We start from the raw sequence: 20,566 nt of genomic DNA, 5'->3' as shown, positions 1-20,566 counted from the left end.
AAAGAATACAAATATAAATTTTCAGCTTGATACGTTCAGGGGTAGAGTAAAAATTTTTTAGCTTTTTTTAAAAAAAAAACACATTTTTCTACATTATGTAAATGTGATCAGTGATCGATTCTGAGTTCGAATTTTCGCATGATCACAAAACTTTATCTATTGTTATTACGTACACATGTATGTACATAGATAAAGTGAAAAGACAGTCGGTAGAAATTAAGTTAATTGAGAGTTTTTTGGTGACTCAGTTTGATGGTCGATTTTTGTCGGCCATGTGAAGATTTGTAGAAAAAAATTTTCACCTGCGGCGCTTATTTTATATATTTTTTTATAATAAGTTTTTCAAAAATAAGCTTATTTTTTTCATATTTTATAACTCAATAAGGTGTATGCAAAGAATATTTTCCATTTTTATTCCGATATAAAAAAGATTTTTTGAAAAAAAATTCAATTTGACCAATCTTTGCCTGCCCCCCCAAGAAAAAGCTGAAATGACGTCCCTGATTGTTTTCTACCGAAAGTAAAAGCCGCTTTTATGCCGAATTCTTTTATGATGCATTTTATTTACCTGGGACAAGGGTTAAAACGAAATATACAATGTAATTTATGGATCTATTTTGCTTTTGCCATTTTTCTTGTACCTAAATTTGTATATTCCCATTTTTGAAAATTCTATTTATTTTTTACCCTTGATTTTTAGCGTGATGGAAAGAAGAAAATTTTGTTATATGGGGGGGGGGGGAATTTTTTTAAACATTGGGGGGCCCCCTTTGACTCCTGGCATGCACTGATTTTAGTCCCAGTCCGCCACTGCATACGAGTGTGTAATGTTATTTATGTACTTGGTGTAGCCTTCGCATGATCTACACTCGAGACTTCATAAATTCATTTAATTACTTTATATATAAATCATATACTAAAGAATAACTAAAATAATAAAACGGCAGTATAAGACCAAGTTATGTAATATGATTGCATGTTCGCTGTCATAAACGTCTCATTATATCCTTGTATAAAGTTTTATATTTGCAAACGACTCATATTGTCGGGATTTGAAGGGCTAATAAAATAATCAACTTAGTATATAAATGGGTAGGTGTCTCATTAATTTTAAACAATATAAATTTAATAATAGTAATAAACACCTACCTAGACTATTTTTATTTTTTCATGAATGTAATAACAAAAAAGTTGCACCTGGCTTTTCTATTCGACGCATAAAATAATAGATCAATCAATTGAAAGTAGCAATTAGATCATGTTGCATTTTTACTTGGTAAGATAATTACCGCAAATACTACATATAGTGAGAGGGTTTTGCACACAGCAGCGGTAACATTTTTTTTTTTCAAATGAATTATGATTTTTTTCTAACATACAAAGTAACAATATATCCAAAAGTGCAATGCTTCCATTCGAATTTATAATAATAGCATTTCAACAAAAATATTATTATATATTTATCGTACTTAATCCATTTCGACAGGCGGACTGCAACAAATTGATTACGAAATATCAAATCATCGTTTCCTGTCAGCTGTAATTTAAAAAATAAAATACACCAGTTTAATAATCACGTGAGTGACGTATCGAACGTATTATTCACATGTACTGTTTCAAACCCACCAGATTGTGGCAAAAAAAAGATTGCCAATCGAAAGCTCCGTAAAATAATGTATGTATATCACCACAGTTTCAGTCGCTTTGCTTGGTTTTTAGACTTATATAGTTTTGCCTAAGTGAGCTAACCCACAGTTTAAAATTTCGTCAGCGATTTATAGTGCAAATTTAAGCAAATAGTTTGCACACGAGACCACAAACTTAACTCGACAGAAATTGATATATTTTTAAATATAAACGCGCAACAAAGATTAGTAAATATTTTCAGACCATACGTATGTACACATTGCATAATGATTAAATAAAATGTAAATTTTAAATGGGTTTTTGAGCTCTTTTTCCTATTATGCTGTACATTAACATTAGAATAATATAATACTATGATTACTAACTAAATTAAATTAAATTGTAAAATAGAAAATTATCAGTAGATCAGTGGCTATTAAAATAGATATAAGATGTATAGTGAACATAATTTCGTAATAATAAAAAGCATTTAAAAATCAAAATAAAATGGCACTTGAAAGCAGTGGCGTGCCGTCATCGGACTAGAGAAACTATGCTAGTCTCCTTAAATCTTTTACCTTAAATTGAATAAAAATATCAACATTTCAATTACAGTAAATTCAAATCGATCTCCATATTGATATTCTTAAATCGAACTAACGAAGTTCGGAAATCGGAATCGGCTCTACGTGAAGCAATTGTTGTGGTAGTGGATTGCTATGGTATGGTCACATCAGACTGTTTAACACTTAAAGGTCTGTTCATACTTAACAGCATTGCACGGCTTCAGCACTGCACGACTCCGTTTCAAATATGTCATTCTATTCATATCTACCTACACGTCGCGGTCACGTCACATTCACAGCACTATGGCCGAGTGCAAGGCAAAATCGGCTTACTTATACATTGCAGGCCATGACGATACGGCGCAATATTGCTCAAGTCGTATTGTCGAGTACTTACAATATGAATGCATACACGTGCATTCGTAGCTACGCGTCAGAATACAAGTCAGCAAAAATGTTTCGGCGTTTATCGAACGAAAAATTATATATAATCGCGTTGTTGTTGGAAGAAGAAGCTCAAGAAGGCAATAAAAAAGCACGGAGGCGTTTTGATGTGCATCCCATGTTAAAAAATAGAAAAACCGAAGGAGAGTTTTGGACACTGTATAAGGAGCTTGTGGATGATGGACAAATTTTTTTTAAATATTTCCGTATGAACCGATACGAATTTGAAACAATACTGGATAAAATAAAAACAAAAATCACCAAAAAAATCTACAAAATTTAAGGAAGCATTGTCAAAAAGTCATTGTCAGCGCCAAAACCATGTCGAAAGATTAAACAGCTGTCAACTGTCACTTTCGATAATTGATCCAAAACAGCAAAGCGGCAGACACATGGCACGTACATAATTCGCGTGTATATCTCCACGATGGCCAAAAAGACAGATACGATACGTTGACGGATGTTGCTGTCAAGTATGAACAAGAAATGTCGGGTACTGCTGTAAGCCTGCCGTGGCGTAAACGTGACGGTTGATATGAACATACCCATATAAAATGTACCAAAGAATGCTTTTCGTACGGCCGGATACCTGTTGAAGTCGGTACGTGCCGACTAGGTATGAACAGACCTTAAGAACTATCGAAGACACTTTGTAAAAAATATGTCATCACGTAACGGCCGTAAAACGGCTCATCTTCAAAAGCGAAACTGAAATAAATAACAGGTTGATGCTGAAAACGCCAATTGTGCCAGTGGAGCAAGCGCACGCTTCAAAACAGAGTGACTCACGGAGAGCACTGGTCTTATTTGTGAAAATATTACTCATACGCTTATCGTACAAAAGTTTCAAAATACACACACACATATATTGAAGATCACATCTGGAGAGGTCACCGACTACAGATAAAAGTCGAGCGTGATTCAAAATGATTAAAAAAAAATCGGCAGGTCTCCATGTGTTGTACACACATACATACAAACGTATACAATATAATAAGTACATGCATAAGTATGTATGTATGTATGTAAGTACATAAGTAGATTAAGATTGCGTTGACACAAAACGGTAGCTACTTCTCATGAACGATTTATATATAGAATTCTCGGTAGATGTGTGCAAATAGAAGTCAGCGGGGAGAAGTCGCTTTAAACTGCAATTAGCGATAAAATGGTGCAACATTTGACGTAAATAAAAATGATTCGGATGTGGAACGAAATCAATGTTCCGTGAAAAGATTTCGATGCAACGAAATCGGTCGGAAAATCCACGAAATAGAAATTCTATATAAATCAATTTAAATGTTTGGTCTTAAATTAAGCACTTTAAAATTTATATATAAGCTACATAGATAAGAATCTACTAACCAAATATTTTAATAATCATATAGTTAGGAATAGAGATATACATAATTATAAAACTAGAAATAGGAATATATTAATTAAGAAAGCTAAAACTGCAGGAGGTGTTTTCCACAGAGGTGTTCAAATATACAATGCCCTTCTTGAGAGCATTAGAGGTGCTAGTAACATTGGTGCTTTCTTGAGGGGTGTTAATGGATACCTCAGTGGAAAATGACGTAATTATATATGTAAGTTTAATAAAATGCTACGTTTGGAATTATAGTTTTGTTAATTTTGTTAACTATGTTATATTATAGTCGTTTGTTTTAGTTTTAAATCGTTAATTGTTAAATAATTCATTGGCAGTTTGCTGTTTAATAATAAATAAATCAATAAAGTTACGTATATACAATTTAAAGATATATTTCTCAACCCTCAAACATCAAACACTTTGACATAATCATGTTTCATAAAAACGTTCATAATTTACAATACCCACTCGAACCCACATGTATACAAGTTACGAAGTAAATCTTTAATTCGAACCTTGCCCATTCTAAAAGTACCTACGGTAGTATAATAAATATTCAAATTTCGAAAACGACAATGAAAAGTAAACGTAAAAGATGGGGACAAGGAGACGCCTGCTTGATTCCATTTTGGGTCACAATGCTGGGTCTCGAACGAGCATTTCAATTCGGATGCTGGTAGCGAAGGGGCCAGGGCCCAATTGACCCCACTTGGAGTCGCGTGGGCCACCAGGATGTGAGGCCAAAACCCCGCCAATCAAAAGCTAATTGTTATCCCATAACACTACACTAGATAGATTGATACTTTGAAGATAATTATTACATTCTCAATAGAAATTATTTTTGATTTATACATGTATAGAATATAGATCGGGTGATCCTATTTGCTACGACAAATTTCGAACCACATCAGAAACATTTCCAGAAACCAGCAACATGGCTCAGTAGTCGTGGTGGATAGTGAGTTCATTCCTTGGCCCGATGTTGCTGGCCAGACCTTGGATAATTCGATCGTTTCCTATCAGAGTTTGCAATTTGTCTGATATCAGTGTTCTGTCTATTGTAAATTCGAAACGCCACAATGGTCGAAAATATAACAGAGGCAACAGAAAAAAATACATGCATATACGGACAAAAGTACACAATCATAAAAAGCAATAGCATTATAAATAACAGAATACATAGCAGTTAATGTTTTGCATTTACTGTCAGCACCAATATACATATAAGAACCAGCCGTAAATATAAAACATCCTTGCGAGGCCCAAATAGAAGGGAGAAGATCAAAATTCTACTCATCCATCACATACAATTATGAAAATAGTGATGAGCGCAGGCTACCAGACAAATATGTTAAAATAATATCCGATAACCTACGCTCACTGAGGTATATGTAATGGCCCGTCTAGACGAGGCGAACGAAATGAAAACGAACGGTTCAAAATGCAAAATATTTAATATGCAAACGCAGAAAATTCTAATTTAGAACAGGGTCAAAGAAGGAGGGACCAAAAATACCGACTCTCCCGTCTAAGGAAGTCTAGAGTCTAACATTTGTAGTCTACCTAAAGCTACAATTTCAATATTCTTTTAGACAATGCATTTGTACAATTTCGAAATATCGATATTATACATATGTATATCAATCTATTTAGTGATATTCTATATTAATCTATTTACTGCATTGTGTATTGATAAACTGCAAAAAATTCAGAATAGAGCAATGCGTCCAATTTTGAATGTGAGGAAACGTAAGAATGTTAGAAGTATGTTAAATGAATGCAAATGGTGGGATATTAGAAATAGTCTTAAATTAAGCACTTTAAAATTTGTATACAAGCTAGATAAGAATATATTACCCAAATATTTCAATAACATATAGTTAGGAATAGAGATATACATACATAATTATAAAACTAGAAATAGGAATATATTAATTAAGAAAGCAAAAACTGCAGGAGGTGTTTTACACAGAGGTGTTAAAATATACAATCCCTTCCTGAGAGCATTAGAGATGCTAGTAACATTGGTGCTTTCTTGAGGGGTGTTAATGGATACCTCTGTGGAAGATGACGTGATTATATATGTAAGTTTAATAAAATGCTATGTTTGGAATTATTTTATATTATTTTAGGGTCACTAATTATAGTTTTGCTAATTTTGTTAACTATGTTATATTGTAGTTGTTAGATTTAGTTTAAAATTGTTAATTGTGAAATAATTCAATAGCAATTTGCTATTTAATAATCTAATATATGTATAATTTCGAAAGAGACTTTGTATTGTTGGTTCGTAAATCCGTGACGTCATCGAACAAATGATTTGATTTTTTTCGATTCGAAGTCCCCGAGGGCGAAGCCGCTTTCGCGCCGGGGGGCGAAGCCCTAGAGGGCGGAGCCTTAGGGGGCGCAGCCGCGGGGGTGCAGGCGCCGGATTCTGGTATACGCATAATTTTGAAAGAGCCTTATTATATATGTGTTTTTTTTTCGTGACAATCAATTTAATAAAAAAAACAAATGAGTATTCAAATAAATTTATATAAAAATAAAAATATTCAAATAAATTTAATAAAATGTTTACTATTAGATTGGTCATGTTTAAGCGGTTTATATCACAAATACCGAGCGAACACGGTTATTACAGCTAGTAATAAATAAATAAATATTTCGATATACTACCACCCGTACACAACGAACTTTAATTTAGAAAAGGAAATTCATGTTCATGTTCGTGATAATGTTCGACTAGTCTGGACGTGCCATAAGAAACGGCGACAACGATATAGTATATACATATGTATGTATATGTACCTATACATAATGAATCTTTGTAAAGCAGCAACAATGCTATTTTCATTTCCGCAAAATAATTATAAGAAAGGACATTGGACATTGTAACGAGGAGTGGATACACGTCGCAATTGATAAAACAAACAAATGGATAGTAAAAAAAAGGATCAAGCCGGGATCCCGTCGAGTGTTCTGCGGACTATAACCGGGCGTCTTTTTGGCGCCTTTCGTTCGACGCGACGCCTTTAGGCGCCGGCGTCCAGACGCCCTTCATTACAGACGGACAGGGGTGGATGCGGGATGTACTATATGTATGTAGGTAAACTAGCTGCGTGCAACAAATGTTCTGTAATTACTAGTTTCGTAGCTTTGTACGTTCCACTCAATTATGAAAAGTTTGTTTCGATCCTGAACGTTTCTCCAATTACATGAATTTGCACAGTGTCTGTGTAGAGGGAGACACAAATTCCATAACGATTTAATTCAAAATATATTATAAACATAATTATATTTTAATACTAATAACACTGACCAACAAAAAATTATTGGAGCGGAGATTCAAATATAATAATGATTTTTGAAAACCAATCCTTGTAAACGTATTGAAATATTTATTTATTTAAGTTATATTTGGACCATTGTGGCATTACAAGAGTCCCTAATGCGCCACAATGGTCGAAAAATATAGAAAAAAAAGTATACATATACATACATATATTGATATTTTTACTTTATCTGTTATTATTAAATGCTATTTTTTATGTTTATGTATGGATGTATTTATGTTTATGTTCAAATGTATTTTTTTTTATGTATAATTGATGAGTATATTATTTTCGTTATGTATTAATTTATGTTTAATTGTTATTTTGTTTTTTTTGTGTTATATTTTTTGACCATTTTGGCGCTTTAGGAATTCCTGTTATGCCACAATGGTCTGTTTAGAATAAAATAAAATAAATAAATAAATAATATATAGACACAGAAAAAAAATACATTAAATAAAATACTTAAAACTGTCCCAATGGATATATCTCGAGAAAATAATGCATAAAAAATATATATTTTTGACTTAAAAATTCGCTAGATAATTAATTAAAGCAATAAAAAATCACAATCAATATATATAAAAAAAACATCCGATTGTTGATTCGACTATTAACTACAACAGCCAAAAATCTGTAAAAATTGCGTATTTTTTCAAACGTTCATATCTCAAAAATGACAGTAAACAAACAAAAACAATTGTCATATTCGAATTTAGTGGATTAAACTTAGTAAATATTAATCAGTGTCCACTGCGGTAGTTAAAATCGTGTTTTTTTTTTATTTTTCAGTGTAATCATTATTATTTAGTCAAAGTGAAAGTGCATTAATAATAATCAGTTCAATTTAAAGGGCTTTTTAGCAGGAATCATAACGTCTTTTATTTTTGCCAAATTGAGAAATAAATCGTCCTATTTTGATAACTTAAAATATTTTAGTATATAATATGTCGAATCTAATTTTGAAGCCGCATTAAAAAAAAACTAAAAACTGCAACCGAAGAATTGTCGACAAAAGGTGTTCACTAGAAGACCTTGACCGCAATAAAACTAAAGCGTTTGATCCATTATTGAATAACATTTCAACCTACATATGTACACACAACCGACTAATTTATCACTGCAATAAATTGTACAACTAATTGCGAGAACAAATCGCGTCGCTTGCGAGCTCTTCAAATGAGATTAAGGAGAAAACTAATTATTCCTTTCACAAATTAAAAATACGCGCTAATTTTCTATATTCTCTAGCAGACATTGAAATTCTAGCAAATTTGCAAACTGAATTGTACTGAAATTGACACACTTTTAATATATGTAGATATGTACTTTCACAACTGAAATACCATTAAAATTAATTACACAATGTGAATTGAAAGAACAAAAAAATATTGATAAATAATTTGAAGCCCACTCTGTCTATGAAAAATGATTAAATTAACATTTACATGTCACTTCACCCTTGAAAAAAGGGAACGAACATACTGGAAATTAATTCCAATGCATCGAAACGGCAAATATTTTATATGTATGGAAATATTTTGGGAAAAATATTCAGCATTTTATTTTTAGAACAAGCTGAACCCGGCATGCATTGCAATGCCACAATAACGCATGCAATTCCCGTTCCTGTTATTACAGTAATGATAGTTGGTCGGAAAAACGCAAGCAGCGAACATATTTGAAATTATTTTATTTTTTATTTTTTATTTTATTAATTGAAAAATCAACAGACAGGATGTACAAAGATATGTATAAAAAAACAAATAGTAAATAAATAATATATGTAACATCCGAGTCCAATAATAGATTTTTACAAAAATGAAAAAGATAAATATAAGGAAAACAAATTAAAAAGTAAAGAATAAATTATTATTGAATTGTTTGTTTATTTTACCCTAACAACGCAGATGGAAACGCGAAATCATTTGAAATTATTGCGTTGCAATGCCACTCATTCCCGTTTTTCCCGTTTCCGTTCGCGTTTTTGGGCGATTTTTTTCTACAGAAATGTTATATGAAGAAATATATGAAGAGAAATTTTATAATAATATAAGTGGCTTTAGGCGTTATATTATTGTCAAGTGACGACTGTCCACAGACATTCCTAAATAATTTTAGCATCCGTCGTATTTGATGCTTGGTGGTCGACGTCTGTCCGATAAAACTTTTCTGGGCAAGTGCATCGTTGAAAATTGCACAATGCATTCAAAAATACATAATAAACAACATGGAATACATTTTTATAAGTAAATTGATCATTAAAGTAACAAATGATTCAATTAACATCGTAGTTTGACAGTTTTTAAAAGTTTCATGGCGATCGCCGAAATTCTACATATAACATTTCAGGGGTGGCACCAGAGAAATATAAAAATTATTTTTTAATAAATGTAAAAATATTTCTCTTGGTGGCGCCGAATACTCAATTATACTAATAACCAATTATTTAAGTTTAATTAATATAAACATCGTGCATTCTATATTATACATATTTTTGTTGAAACTATACATTACGCGTTAATTTAAGAGTTCCCAAGGACAGACAAATACAAAAAAGTGGACAAAAATAATCCTCCAACTGAGAAAAGAAGCGGATTGGCCACCAACACCACCATATATGTACTCAAATTGTAAATGAATCTATTATACATTTATCAAAATAAAACTTTAAATTCTGTAGTGAATATTTATTTATTTTTTGCATACGTATATACCAGGAAGGCCGTACAGGAAACCTCAATGCGCCTTCCTGGCCAATTCCAAATTTATTATACAAGTCGCTGAATTACGAGACACTGAAAAACTCGCAAATTAACGAGACATCTATGAATTGTACATACATTTTATTGTACATTAATCAATCTCAAATAGTGGTGACAGTAGGTAGGAAGGATATTTAGCCAATTTTACCGGGAACCGTTTCAACAATGAAATCATAGAAAATTGGCAAAGTCTGATAGGAAACGATCGACCTGGAGTCACAAATATCCAGGTCTGACCAGCAGCACTACAGATATACTCAGAAAAATGTTTTCAATCGAGGTCAGCTCATAAGATCGAACCCGGCGCCTCTCGACGCTAAGCAGAAGCTTAACAACCGAGCTGTGCTGCTGGCGGGTGACCATGAAAAAGTAGAAAATATTCGTTTATCATGCATACATATGAAAAACGGTTAGTACGTATATCAGTGGCGTGCGGTAAAAGTCTCTCTCCCCCCGTCCTACATCCTCAGTTAATTTGCGCGAGCAGGATACAACAGGAACAAGAGGAACAGGCTTTTTCTCCCGTATCCTGCGCGCGCACATTAATCAAGGCTGTATGACAAAAAAAGAGAGATAATTTCACCGCATGCCACTAATATATATTATATATACATAGTACCGTTTACCATGCACCCTTTTTTTTTTTGATCTTTCGACTTGAGATCTTTTTGATTTTCAATCTTTGCCTTCCGATATTTGCTTTTTCGACCTTTTCACTTTCGGTGCCGTGAGGTAGACCCGCTGCTGGCATAGCTCGTGATGACCCTGATGTGTGATGTGATGACCCTGATTGTATTCCGTGAGTTTTAGCGTAGTTATGGAGACGGTACCGCGTAATATTGAAACAATTTATTTATTCGTAAAAGCGCTTCTATTATTGTTACATTTCTCTGTACGTGACAGACAAACATTGATTTTTATATATGTACATGTATATATAGAAGACAGAACGGAAAAGGGCAAAAAATTTTTAGCAACTAATTGTATAGAACCTTATTAGCAAATGCCTCAAATCAAAATATTTCAATAACAGTCAACTAAATTATAAATAAATCAAAATTACAAAATACTAATCTAGTTTGCCAAATGACTATCTGTCCAGCACCGGGGGCGTAGCTCAGATGGTAGAGCGCTCGCTTAGCATGTGAGAGGTACCGGGATCGATACCCGGCGCCTCCAATCCCATTTTTTTTCATTTTTTATCAACATTTCTCACATTCATTTCCTAATTTCAATCTCACACCCGTCAATAAACAACCCAACCACTACAAAAACACCTCAATCGAACACGCGATAACCATACATACACTACTTTTCTACATCGCATCTATTAAGCACAATAATGATACCTCTAAGGTTTACATAACCGAATCGAATTATTTAAACAGTTTTGATCCATTTGCATTATTCAATCACTTTTTTCAATATAATTCACAAAAATTGTAAATTTAATTTAAAATCACACATCAATTACATTCCAAAACCACCTGTTAAAATATCAACAGTCAGAACACTAGTAGTAAATAATATAAACAGTGGTTTAGAGCTAAATAAAAAAGAACCAGGGCGGTGTTTAATATTTATAACCCCCCCCCCTTCTATTTTAATCACTTAAAAAATATGTATCCTAATATTGGTAGTTCAAATATTTATAAAAAAAATCAAATGCTAATTAACAAATATTCTTGTTGAAATTATGTGGCTTTTTTTTATATTTTTTGGTGCATCCGCTCTAAAATCGCCAGACAAATTGAACGACATATTAACGGACGGCTGCTTTAAATGCAATTCTCATCTTCTCGAATGATAGATTGCACATCAGATGACGGGTAACCTTTCGATGTGCACAGATGCAATTATTAAAATTGAATTGGATCTTTCAGGCGAGTTTAATAAGGCAAGATTCGATAAGTTCCGAATCTTGCCTTATTAAACTCGCCAGAAAGATCCAACTCAATTTTAATAATTGCATCTGTGCACATCGAAAGGTTACTCGTCATCTGATGTGCAATCTATCATTCGAGAAAACGAGAATTACGTTTAAAGCTGCCGTTCTGTTAATCTGGCGATTTTAGAGCGGATGCACCAAACCCATAAGTAACATAATAACTAAAAGAAAACAAAAATATAGAAAAAATATAGGAAACGAAGAATTACAAAAATCTTCAAGTTTAAGAAAGATTTCTAGCTTGTTTTTAAAAATATTATAGTTTTGAACGTAATGCGTTTGGACATAAGACAATATTATGATGATTATTTATTATTTTAAAGACTTCGATTAAGTCGCCTCTTATTCTTCTCGTCTCAAGTGTTATTAATATTAGCCAAAATATTTTTTAATTTTACTCATAAAACAATTCTCATATCAATCAAAGTGCCAGGGCGGCGACCTGGCTCAAAAAGAAGCACCAGGGCGGCGACCTGCCCCAACCTGACCCGACTACACCACTGAATATAAAACAATCCAAATGAATTCAAAATTGAAAGACAAGTAAATAGAATACACTTATAAAGAAGTCATTTGTATACGAAGCATTTGTATTGTACTGAAATATATTATATGTACATACATACATACATATATCAATAATTCGATATAACTCGACCATTCGCTTTGACCGAAATCGCATGTCCTTGCCGCTCAATTTTCAATTTGAGAAGTTACATTTCAGGTCGATGCAATCGGGCGATAGAGAGATGTGAAATTGAGACGGAACTGACTGTTGCACAATCGCCTATAACGAGGCCGCGTTGTTATAGCGAGGTTTCGGTAAAACCGAACGGACGGACGGACGCGTTACGTAAAAGCCGGATGCGCGCGAAATGTGTTTTATTCTGTTCGGTTCGCAGAAGTGAAAGTCGAACATTGTTTTGATCCGGACAAACGGAATCTTACTCGCTATATATGTATTTATGTACGTACATACACATTATATGAAAAATTCGCACACACATATATTGCTCGGTAAAACGGTTGTTGAGCCCTGCCGTATCCGGATTCGCCAATTGCAATACATACAGTATTGTCACTTCTTAGAAGCGGCTTTCTTTTAATGTCGATTTTTAGTGGGAGACGTACGTATACTTTTCCGGATGTATTCATAATAATTAGAAATCTTCTACTGTTGAAAATAATATATTTGTTTTTATACTTCTACACATTGTATTATACATATGTATGTACATATACAAATTGTATTATAAATATCATCGAGTATATTATGAGAATTTTTTTAAAATTATATTCACACGTGTTGTGCCCGATGAAATATCATCGCATGGGTGTTAGCATAATAAGTTATTAAATAAAAAAAATAAAAAGAAATGTGTCATCGGTCATGAGTTCGATCCCCCACGCGGTTCAATTTTTTCAAATACTCTTAAATATATTTATGTTTAATTGTTTAATATGAGAAAAATACTAAAAACTACCTACATATAAACAATATAAAAAGCCGATAGAAAAATTAATTAACTAAATAAATTTTCAATAGATGACGGTATATTATTTCTAAATTATTCCAGTCTATTTTCCTAGTGGAAACATTCGCATCGAACAGTATACATAGAACTTTTTTTTCTTTTGTTATTATTATTACATTTTACGTCATTTTGTTGGAAGCGGTATAGCTTACGTACACATGTACATATGTCGAATCGAAACGACTATTATAGTATGGCGAGCGTTATCTCAGACAGACACATTAACCTAACAGATCAACCTAAAGTCACAAATCACCAAGTCTAACCAGCAGCACTGCAGAAATACTCTGAATAAATTATTTTCAATCAAGGTCAAACCAGGGCTTGAGCCCGGGATCCTCTCGGTGGTTCAGCATCAACGCAACCATTGAACTATACTGCTTATATGTACATACATATTTAAACCTCACTTGATATAAGAGGAATTATTACTAAAAATATATAGTCTAACTACACACATTATATAACTACATATGTACATATATACGTACAATAGGAAAATCATACGCTATATTGTATAAGTTTATAATTTGTCAGCCCTCGTGCTGTTGTATCTTCAGATTACGAAATTTTCAAGGCGCGCAGGAAGATAATCAGCAACTCAAAAAGCATTAAATTTACTTTGATACTATCAACCCCTTCAACGAACACAACCAACCCTTTCCCTCACTATCGTATCGTTGATGAGGGCGCTAGTTACGCAACTACGTGTAGCCGCAGTCTGCAATTAATCGGAAAGGGTGCATAAATTTTATTTCCCACATACAACCCAACCAACAAAATATTTTCCCTACCCCTCAGAATGTAACAAAACACGATATTGAAAATACTTACCCGAGGACTTTCATTATCGTTTTTCAGCCCAAAAGACCGACTTAACAAGTTAATGACCTTAAGGATCATAAAGCCCACTCAAAGTAGACTCGCCCAGTGTCCAGAGGTAGAGCTGTATAGCCCTATTTTGTGGTAATTTACGGGAATTCATAAAAAAATTCATACAATTTTCACAAAATGTTGTCGCAATACCGCGAACTTATTATAAGTCGAGTAAATATTATTGTTAAAAAGCGTCAGTATTATTGCCACCTGAGAGATGATATCGACTTATCTTGATATAAAGGCTACCAGTAATATATGTGCATATGTATGTACATACATATGTACATAGTACCCTCACAAATAGTATCCATAGTCTTTTATGTTAAAATTTTTACTTCGATTTTAAGATGAAATACCTTCCCTATTTTTTATCATTTAACTAAAAAACTATACTTATGTATGTATGTACATCATCATCATCGTTTACAGCCAGTCACCATCCATTGCCAGATGAAAGCTTCTCAAAAATAATTCCATTCATCTCAGATTTTCGCAACTCTCATCCATCTCATCCATTGCACATTTTTCTATTTTCATTCACCCAACTTGCGGCCTTCCTTTCACCCTTTTACATTCTTTCGGGTACAATTCCAGCCCTTTTTTTGCCCACCCTTCATCCATTCTCTAAGCTTACCCATTGCCATTTCAATCTTTTCACTCTCTCTCCACTACATAAATTTACCCTTGTTATCCTTCTAACCCAAGTATTCTGTTTCCTATCTACATATGTACAAAAAACTATCGTAAATAGCATAAAGTTCAAAGCTTATAAAGATCCACCTCCACTCCACAGTAAAGAGAGTCACTTTAAGATCATGTAACGTGGGAACACGAGAGAGAGTATCCACTGTTTAAGTGGATTCGTAGGTAAACAATCGAGACCCCGGATTAGGCTAACGGGACTCGGTAAGTGCCTGATCAAAGGATACGCTGGAGTTCTCACAGACCTGGGTGGATTCCCCAGGGTAGACTTTTACATGCCTAGATAATAGATACATAAATGGATCGGGGAAGCTGTTCTGTGCAACTTGTCCTTTATTAGTAGGTACACACGGTAGATCAGATATTCTGGAGTGAGCGATGGTTCCGTGTGGACCTCCCAAATCGTTGAATAAACGCTGTGAAGCGACTTTGGCCTTTCATTTGGATCCTGAACCCACCCCTACGTAACAATCGCATACTGTCTGTTGATTTTGCACACCGTTTCGTGAAGAATGGGATTAGGCCTATTAACAACAAAGAAATGAACGGAAAGAACTGAATATTTTGTATGAATCTGTCTCAACCAAATAAAGCCGGATAAAATTCTGACGAGACGGGGTCAAGTTTCGAAACGCAATCCATCAGCGTAGAGCCTGACCGATCGCAGTCGAGTTTTGACTGCACCTGGTATTTCATTTTCACCGTTGTTTTTTTTCCACCTGCATTAATAGAAAGGGCGCCAGGGTAGGTGTACTTCGCCCACCTGGTGGCGCCGACGACCCTAGGCGTCAAAACGACCAGACGACCCTGGCTCCTGGCGACCCCCTGCCAACGCGCCACTCTGGCTCCACAGGAAGTATTATTTTTTATAGACCAAGAGGGGATAGTATGTATGTATATCCAACATTTTGCAGTTCACTTCTATTGTGTATATTTTTCATTTAAAACGCCGGAGATTTGCGAGAGATAACGACGAAAATTAAACGCAATATACGGAACATGTTGTGGCACCATCAATCAAGCCAACGAATTTAATATACAGAGTACAACTCTCTACAAAGCAGTCGTGTATGTGTGTGTGTGTGTGTGTGTGTGTGTGTGTGTGATGGAATTCGTGGAGTTTAAACGTGCCCTTATTAAAACGAGACCGAGACGAAGAATGCATTATCTGCAATCTAAATTGCTTTCAATATTCCTTTGTACATATTATTAAAGTCGCACTTCAAGACTTTAATCATAATAATAACATTTGGATTTGGGGTGAGCCAGAATTATGTAAGTACGTACGTTCTGCTCCCGTTTCATCTGGCAATGTTTTGTTTTATTTCAAATAAGTGTTGCACTATATGTATGTGTATTTTTGCATTACACAACTGATGAATATTGCGATTAATATTCGAGCTTGATTCGCCTTGATTTAAATATTGACTCTTGACTTTTCAAGTAATTTCAATTAATCGGTGTCACTTTGGCGAAGACTTCGACTTTATTGGTTTGCTCTTGAGTCATTGAAATCTATTCTATGACTTCAATAAATTGCACATGCTCACCAGTGCAGTGCACAGACTTTTCTAACCTACCAAATTAAGGTAGATTAGATTTAAATTAAAATAAATAATATTGAAAATCTCCGATAAATTTCAGTGTAACAAAATAAAGTCATGATTTAAGTAATTTGATACCAAAGTTTAGCTCGATTGATCTGCTTCTTTGTGTTCTTAACAAAGGAAAAGCCTCAAATACAAAGCAAAGTGATTTATCTCAATTTATCCCATGCCAATGAAGCCACCTAGCTATTTTCACGTCACTCATAAAACTGCTACCCAAAAACTAAAAACCGAACAAACATACTTTAATGAGACAAAACATGAACTGACAACATGTATTTATGTATGTAGAAGCAAACTGGACCTACACAATTAAACAAAAATCCACAATATGGAACAATTTTTTGCTACGAAACATATAATACAAATCCATATGTTTATATATATGTACATTTGATTGACGTTTAAAAATGGTCGTAAAAATGCCTCGCTGTTGATTTATTACACAGACTGTAAACTAGGACCTCTAAACACACCTTTAAATAAAAGATGGCAGATGGTTAATATGTTTTTCACACGATGAATAGAGAACGCTTGAAATCAACTTTCATACCTTTATGTTCACATAACTTAACATACACACATATATATTACAAAAATATATGTTTTAATCCATACATAAATGATAACGATATCAGATGATTTCAGAGTAAACACAAAAATTGTGCTGATATAACGTTTGAAGTAAGCCTACGACTACGTGGAAATACGTCGAATTTCCCGCAATTTGGCACAGAAGGAAAGTTTCTGGGAAAAGCGACATTTGGTTTGGGGGAAGGGGGGGTGGGTGAGGGGGCAACAAAGGTGGGCAAGAAAATTCGATCTGAAAGCGAGCTCCATCCCACGCAACAGTAAAACTTTCTTTTGGCAAATTCTACCGATGAATTCTTGGAAACACCCTCCCACAACCCACCCACATACACACACACACACAGTCAAGTTATACGAAATGCACCCTTCAATTCATAAATATTAGTTAGCAAGCCCACCCTCGCTCGGACGAAAACATCCGAGAGAGGGTTACCGCGTACGAACCCCCAAAAACTATAAAATTTGAGGGTCACATGCTAGTTTTTCAACCGCCGAATAATCATCAAACACTCGCCAAATAAACCTTACACATTTATCAAAAATTATATTAATGCATAATATGTATATGATATTATGCATAGTGCGGCAAAAACTATCCTCGATCAAATCGATCGTAGTGACAGGTAAACCTTGTATCGAAGTGTCGATTAAAAAAATTAACGGATTACTCGCGTTTGCGTAATCACTTTTTAGTGTATTTAGTGCATTAAGCATACATTTATTGTACTATAATGTTCGCCCACCCTGTTTATGTCGCCCCTATATTGTTTAAAAGACCCCCAATGCTAGACTGTGCGGCGACCCATTATTCGTGTCTGTGCGGAATTATTGATATCGTGGTGGTTGCAAAACGGCGTGCTGATACTATCGAACCAGACAGGAAATATTTCAAAGAAATTTACTGAAAATGGGATAAATCGAGGGGGTGCAATTTTACACTCTTGATTATTTTCAAAATTTCTTACTAAAGAAATGTATGTACGACTCCAGCTGATGGTTTTCTGCGGAAATGAAAATGCCAGAATTATTAACTATTAATTGGTTATTTATTTCATATTTTCTAATACTAAATATATTGTAACTTTGGACCAATACTGAGAACTGTCTATAGTCTATAAGTCACCAGACCAACTAATTTCATTGAGAAACAAAAAAAAATATCGGAGCGGAGACTAATTAATCTTCACTATATAAGTTTGACCCACTAAATGAGAACTTGGTTTTTTGCTAGTTTCCTCTCGTTTGTAGAAATTTGCGCAATTTCTACATTTTTTTACTTTTTCAGTTTTTAACTTAAAATATAGTATTGCTATGCCAAAAGTTAGTATTGGAATCAATAGTCAAATGTTTTTCCTAGTGATTGTGATTTTTTGTTGCTTTAAAATACTTAATTTATTTAATTATATAGCGAATTTTAAAAGGCAAATATACATACATACATATAATATATCATTTCTTACTGCTCAGTGTATTAATCAAATTCACGCACTCTTCATTTCAATTTACTATATTTGTTGAAGAAATACATTTCCATAATTGGTTTTTCCTATAAAATACAATTGATATTGAATATTTCTTTCAGAACGACAAGTCACTCACATTTCATCTCAACATCTCGTATATCGAAAATCAAAAAAAAAGTATAAATACATATCTAACTATTGATCCCAATACTAATTTTTAGCACAGCATTACTAGATTTTGAGTTAAGGACTGCAACAGCCAAAGATCTATAAAAATTGCGCATTTTTTAAACGCCTCTACCTCATAATCGAGAAAAAAAAGCAACCAAAACCATTATCATATTCGAATTCAGTGGGTCAGATTGAGTAAAGATTGATATTAGTATCCGCTCCGTTAAGTAAAAAACGATATTTTTTGGTTAGTGCTATAATTATTTACTATCACAAATGTGATTCTTGCTCTATTCAATCATATGAGTTTAGAATTTATAGCTTTGCGTGAGATAATCTTGAATTTGAATTCAAGCGACCCTCACAAATAGTGTAGTTCTTCGTCAAAAAAATAATAAAATAAAATAAATAAAATTTTATCTGTTTGCCGAGTGGCTCGATGTTAACCTTGGCGAGTGCGACCCACGCGCGTTCATTATCCGAAAAGGCGCGAATAGTTAATTAGTCCATTATTTAAAATTAACCTTCGACAGAGACAAAAAAGAGGAAGTTCCTCGGCGAAGGTCACGCGTACGAATTTTCCATTTTTTTGTGAGAAAAAAATTCTCACGCTGAGCTCCGGCGCTAACATGTAAAAACATCATACTACATACATATATTTCCTACTATTTGTACATATTTCAGGCAATAAAATTCAAACACTACAGTGTCAATCGTTGTTCTTTCGCTGAATTCCTTTCTGTCACCTGAAATGGCCAGCAACATATGTATGTACATAGCTCGGTGGTTGTGTTGATACTGTTGCGTAAGGGTGGGTGGAGGATCCAAGTAAAAGGCCAAAGTCACTTCACAGCATTTATTGGTGATTCAGGAGTTACACGCACCGCTAGTGCTCCGTCCAGAATGTCTTGATATGGTATAAGTACCTCCTTACAAAGGACAGGTCACTCAGGGAATCTTCGATGTCCGGTTACTTCCCTATTGTTTAGGCATGAACCCGGATATGTATTCCCACGACACTCAGTCCTACGCTATGGCTGTCACTTTTGAGAAGGGACCGGGTGCCGTTACTAAGCCAATTCGGTGGTCATTGTTTAGCCTACTTGCAATTAGCCTGGAGATTATACTCGAAAACCAATTATAACGGCGGCTCCTTTTAGCATACGCTACAATACTAACCATTGAGAGGTTCCTGGGTACAAGCCATGGGCTGACTTAGATTGAAAATAATTTATTCAGAAGTATTTTTGAATAATTTTGGATATTTGTGACTCTAAGTTGATCGTTTCCTATCAGAGTTTGCCAATTTATCTGATTTCGTTTGTTGAAACGGTTCCTCATAAAATTTGCAAAACCATCCTACCTACCTGTCATCACTATTTGAATATAATTTCAAATTTATATGTGTGCATGTTTAATACCCAGAAGTAAAAGCCATAATGGCAATGGAAATTCGGCGACACATCCCTGATATTATAGTGCTATTTGAATCATAAAGGAAATCAATAGCTGAAGTGAACATCCTGACCAATATTGGATTATAAAAAAAAAATTCGGATGTGACC

General features: G+C 34.0%; 1 non-coding gene across 1 annotated transcript; it reads left to right on the top strand.

Annotated features, from left to right (window-relative positions):
* The first annotated feature begins 11,211 nt into the window (after nucleotides 1-11,211).
* TRNAA-AGC (transfer RNA alanine (anticodon AGC)) lies at nucleotides 11,212-11,284 on the top strand. Its single transcript has one exon. It is a non-coding gene; the product is annotated as a tRNA-Ala (tRNA).
* The last annotated feature ends 9,282 nt before the right edge of the window (nucleotides 11,285-20,566 follow it).

Source organism: Arctopsyche grandis, chromosome 9 (genome assembly GCF_051622035.1).
Source record: "Arctopsyche grandis isolate Sample6627 chromosome 9, ASM5162203v2, whole genome shotgun sequence".
In the NCBI taxonomy this organism is placed as follows: domain Eukaryota; kingdom Metazoa; phylum Arthropoda; class Insecta; order Trichoptera; family Hydropsychidae; genus Arctopsyche; species Arctopsyche grandis.
The sequence above is the reverse complement of the archived record's forward strand: the minus strand, read 5'-3'. Positions and strand labels throughout refer to the sequence as shown.